The following is a 6,000-nucleotide window of genomic DNA, read 5'->3' as shown; positions in this document are numbered from 1 at the left end:
TGCTCTTCTGTCCTTGAAACATCCTCATTGCCATTATTCACACAAACAGACACAGTTTTACCATCGTCTTGTGTTTCCATGCTTGTGGCATCAACTTCATCAGAAACGGAAGCAGCTTCAACAGCATATGCGGACATTGCCTCAAAAGCACGATGAATTCTTTTTGAGGGTGGTAGTGCAGCTTCATCATCTACCAAACTTCTCCTCAGATGATACTTACCAGCTTTTTGTGGCAAACAAGTATCTTTTTCACCCAATACAGCAGAATCCATACAATGTGAAGATGCCCTTTCTATATGAATAATCTCTGAAGCTGTTAAAATACTAGATTTGCAGCTAGCATCATCTGACGGTAATGCATCCTGTGGGGTATGCTTACCTGAAGTGCCCTCCACTGTCTTTGGCATGTTATCTTCTGGTTTAAACCTGAATATATGCGATCAAGGACACGTGGGACACCACAGAATACCGTGGTTTTAGTTCTGCAATATCCTCCACCAAAAGCTACTCGCTTCTTTTAAAGATGGTAATGAAAATCGAGGAAAGGGATACCAAATCTTCCACTTGCATATTGCCAACGCCTGCCCTCCATACCTTCAGGAAATGGGCGCAGTACCATTGGAAAAGTCCCTTGATGCTTGCCATCATTCCACACCCACTTATACACATAAACTCGGTTTCCAATTCTTGATGCTTTGTCGGTGATTGCAATATCTAAACCAGACAGGGCCAGGTATGCTTTACCATAAAGAAAAATGTAGACTGTCAACATGTTCTCGAGGATAAAACGCAAACCATGCGCTCCAAAACCAATAGAAAGAACAGATCCTGTAAGTCCTGCGCCCACCAAAACAAGAACCTTTGCATCGCCATTGCGTCCCACAAACCTGGGATTGCTTACCCTGCAACTCAATTTCCTGAATGCTTCCTTCCAACAAAATGGCTGCAGAATCGAATGGGAGGGATCGATCATGGTTGCCAATAATAAGATAAACCAAATAATATGGTTCTACTTGAAGAGAAGCGAGCTGTAAATAATCTGTGTATTTTAGTAAGTCCCTTCGGGGCATTGGTTTTGGAAGCAATAACATCTACATCATCCTGTAAAAGTTCTTTTATTTTAGGTTTTGCAATGCTTCCAGACTGGATTGTATCTGTAATGTATTGAAGGCCCTTTAAGCTTTTACCCTCGGTAAATGTTGAAGCTGTGCGTTCTGATCGAGCCTTTGCAAATCCTGTAACTGTTCCGCCATGGGTCCATGTCAGGAGTATATTGGTCGAGCACTAGTGGAAGGCTGTGCAGGTTTCCTTGCTTATCTGACTTCTATACCCTTGTTTTGAAACTCAGTCAATCATCTTCCTGGATTCCCATTTGAAGTAGTGAAACTTCTCATTTAGCGTAATTGTATACATTTAGTTCAACATCTGCATATCGTGCTCTGACCACCAACGTGTGAGCATGTACTCACAGCTACATGAACTTTGAGGCTTCGAGATTCAGAATTGATGACAAGCATACACGCAGGAGCTTGAGAGTATGCCACCTGTAAAACACATCCACCGCATAGCTATTTTGCATGACAGTTGCTATGGATTCGAACAAATCCCCAATTTTGTAGCGCAGCCTAAAACATGTTGCGCTGCGAAACTGCTAAAGGGATCATGCGCTGCGAAAACACCTTGTCCTTAAGCTAGGCTAAAAATTTTTGGCAACAGAATTTTCAGTGATAACAATGTCTATAACACATGACCAAACATTCATAATGGCCCTCATGAGTTCTAAATGTTGTTTTCAGAATGTCTTCAGTCTTCATTCTGATTTGATGATATTTAGAACGAAGGTTCAACTTGGTCAAGTAAATTGATCAATGCAATTGATCCAATAATTCATCAATGAAAAGAATGGGAAATTTATCTTTAGTAGTGAGCTTGTTGAGCTCCCTATAATCTGAACACATGCGCCATGACCCATCCTTCTTTTGCACCAATACTACTGGAGCAAACAAAGAACTTTGACTAGGTTGAATTATACTAGCCTCTAGAATTTCTGCAACCATACATTCAATTTCACTCTTTTGCACATAGGGATATCTGTAAGGCCTGATGTTTGGAGGAACAATTCTTGGAATCAAGTGAATATCATGATCATGATCATGAATAGTGGGGAGGTCTTTGGGAGTCTCAAATACCTTGGAATGATTGTCCAATACTTTTTGGAGATCTTGAGAAATAGATGATTTCGATGTGGGAACCTCTGGAGAACATAATTGTGCAATTATGCCTCGTTTTTATTTCTTTAGAAGCTTTATCATTCCATTATAACTGATTATATTTCCTAGTTTCCCTACTATACCATTTAATTCAACTTCCTTTCCATCCAAAAAAAACTGATGAAAAGTTTTTGAAAATTAAAAGATATTGTACCCAAGGATTGTAGCCATTGGAATCCTAATACAACATCAACACCACCCATTGGAATGGAAAGGATTGGGCTTTTAAATGCATATTCTCCGATGGATAACTTGATATTATGACACATTCCAGAGAAATTTATGGTTCCTCCACTTGCAACCATCACTTGAAACTCTGGTGCTGGATATAGGAAGAAATTCAATTCCTTGGATATCTTACAATGAATAAAATTATGGGGACTGCCTAAATCTATTACCATTTTGTTCTTTATATGTCCTTCTATCTTGATAGATTGAGGAGTGGTAATTCTGGCCAATGCATTACAAGATACGGTCAGATTGATTTCTTCTTTCTCTAGGCTTTGTTCCTAGTGTATATCCTCTTCTTTTGACATTTCTTGTTCCTTTTCTTCCTCCTCTTCACAATCTATGTAAAATAATTTATTCTCAACACACTTATGACCTTTAGTGTATTTGCTATCAAAACTATAATAAATCCCTTTTTCTCTTTTTTCTTCCAATTGTTGTGATGTCAGCCTTGTAGGTTGTGGAAGGATAGGGGCAACAACACTTCCATCTTTATAGTTGTGAGTGGTAGGCTTCCTTGTTTCCATAATTTTTCTTTCCATTTTTCTTGCCAACCAAAATGCCTTCTCCAATGATTTAGGTTCCCAAAGGAGAACCTCATGTTGGATGTTATCCTTTAAACTCCCTATGAACACATCAATCCTATGCTCCTCTGGAATATCTTTTACCCTTATATTCAATTTTTGGAAGTCCTCAATATGCTCCATCATTGAACCCTTTTGTTTGAAATTTATGAATTGGCTAACAAAGGTGTTTCTTTTTGTATCCTCATAATGTGCTATCATTTCTTCTATAAATATTTCCCATGTGACAATTTATTTATGAGATAAAAGCCATCGATACCATACAAACTGATTTGGTTCCAAATATAGAGTTGCAATGCGTACCTTTTGTGTGTTTTGTACATTATTGAGATCTAAATATTGCTCCATCTGTAGTATCCATGTTATGGCATGCTTGTCATCAAAGTTCCTCATATTGATCTTTGGAACATGGTGGGTCTTCAATCCATTGTTAGATTCTATGAAATCATGATTAAAATTTATTTTGTTCTCATCATGATTTTCCTTTATTACCCTTTCGCCATTAGTAAGCATTTCTTGTAGAAAATTTGTCAAATCTGTCTTCAAATATTCCATGTTTCCTTTAAGTTTTTCTTCTATACTGTCCATCTTAGCTTCCACATCTTTCTTTAAACCATCCATCTTAGTTTCCATGCTTTTGTTTAAACCATCCATCTTAGCTTTCATGCCTTTCTTTAAACTGTCCATCTTAGCTTCTGTCAATTTTTGTAAGAGTGAATTTTATTGCACTTGGTCTCGTAATTTTGATATATCATGTTGCATTTCTTCCTCTTCTTCATGAGTCATGTTATATATTTTAGGTTGCTTAATAGGTGTTTCCATTTTATTTCTTCAGGGCATATATTAATGATAATAATGCTTCACTATGCCCTTTAAATTCCTTCAAAGTAATTTTCAAACGAAACTTATGCAAAATTTAAAAAAAAACTACATAACGTTTTCACTTTGTAGGAGCTCGATATTGAATCTATTGTATCTCTGTAATTTTGGATCTCCAAGATTTTAACTTGCATCCTACGGTACCTCTATGAGTCCCCTTTCTAACTCTGCAATTCTGACCAATATTGGATTCTCCAAGGAAGAGTTATGGGAAATCTCCCACAATGACCTAATTATAGACTAGTTCAGTAGAGCGAGCTTGTATGAAGTGCCACATGTCACTATTTTAACCTTAGGACCTAAAACGAATACAAATAAAACAATAGGCCATCCTCTTTCTACAATGTTTTATGAAATTTGAATCTGATTCTTATAGAGAAAGTTATGATGCATTTGCCCAAGTAACGATTTGAGATATAATTCAGAACCCTCAAAAAATCCTAAATTCCTTGGATCCTATCTCCGAAAATATAGAGAGAAAAGATCTACAATTCGTACCCAAGGTTCATCATGATTTTAGATCAAATATGTTTTAATTTCATCTTTTGAAACTTCGTAAAAAAAGTTATAGCTAAAATTCCACGATGACCTGTTTGGAGCAGTGGAACCCTAGAATCCAAAGCTCTGCTACCAAATGTTATGTAACCAGCTCACGAAATAGAAGAAAAGATAGATCAACGACTTCAAAATCACCCTCTTTGATGGGGAATCCTCCTTTACATTACATAAATGAACAATTCTTGGATGATACAAATTACAATACCTCCTTTCTATATATAGGAGTCTAAGGGGTCACAATATAATCAAAGCTGACATAACAATAATAATATAACAGCGCAAAAATAACAATAGTGGGCTTCTATGGGGCACAATAATAACAATATGGGGACAACAGGGTCATAACAATAAAAATAAGGGCTACAATGACAATAATAATGGGGGAATCACTAGTATTATAGGGACCTAACATGTTGTCTCTCATAAGGGTTCACCTTGACATGTAAAGCATGTGGGCCAGAGTCACTGTTGATAGGAGTTTCCCCCCTAGGATAAATACCACTAGATAGTGTAGGACTCCTGAGAGCATTACTTATAATGGTTTTGTACCCTATGGGGATAGATGGACCAACTTGAGTAGTAGCACCGACATAAGGAGGGTATCTCATAGAAGTTATAGTACTAGAAATAGGGTTTCCCCTAGGTAAACTAACCACTCCAGGAAAGGTGTTGGAAGCTGGCATCCCTCCTAATAACAAATTGTTCTAGGCTTGTGAAATTCTTGAACCAACATTTCCCCCAGGATGGCTAGGAGAAAATAATGACCCCCCCACATATTTCCAAAATTTATAACACGACAAAAATCGTAGGTTGAGAGAAACTAGGAGAAAATACTCTTGACCCTAATCTTTGACTAGGATTAATGACCGTGGTCGGTGTTATCACTCTGATAATTCCTTTGAAGTAATAATAAGGAAAAACCAAAGGTAACCACTATCCACTTTTGGAGATTAGGACCTAGCCTTCCTGATGCTTAGAGAGGGCTTTCTCTTTAAAGTTTAACCTTGTTTTAGTTAAGATGTTTTAGGCTAGCTATGATTGTTCAAGGGGGTGTTTATTTGTATTTGAGATTGATGGTGGGATCTACTTAGACAGATGGATAAATTGATGTCTTTTAGACCATTGGGCTATGAAGTCAATTAATAAGGAAGAAAAACTGGATTAACTCAGTAAAGGGGATGTTCCAAGGGCAAGATAGCAGAGTGTATTTCAGATGTTTGAGATAGAGGGGTGAAAGGGTTTCACTTGGGGTGAGAGAGCAATTAAGGGTTCTCAGACCCGGATAATGAATGAGGAAGGAAGGGCTAATCTAAATAAAAGGGAAGTTAAGGATCCTTTAACTTGGATTATTCATGAAATCAATCTAAACCAAAGAGTAATTAAGAATTCTTTAATTTAAATATCAGAAGAAAACATTCAAATGCTTAACTATTAAAACAGAGTGTGGTTTAAACAAGTTTTGAACTATTATTCCAGTTATA

General features: G+C 37.1%; 1 pseudogene; it reads right to left on the bottom strand.

The window, feature by feature from the left end:
• Positions 1-969: 969 nt before the first annotated feature.
• Positions 970-6,000, bottom strand: part of LOC149166916 (uncharacterized) — an 81,954-nt pseudogene continuing 76,923 nt past the window's right edge.

This window comes from Pinus tabuliformis, chromosome 5_1, assembly GCF_031772625.1.
Source record: "Pinus tabuliformis cultivar Carrire ecotype Pingquan chromosome 5_1, CPIR1, whole genome shotgun sequence".
In the NCBI taxonomy this organism is placed as follows: domain Eukaryota; kingdom Viridiplantae; phylum Streptophyta; class Pinopsida; order Pinales; family Pinaceae; genus Pinus; species Pinus tabuliformis.
This window is presented reverse-complemented; position numbering and strand designations above follow the sequence as displayed.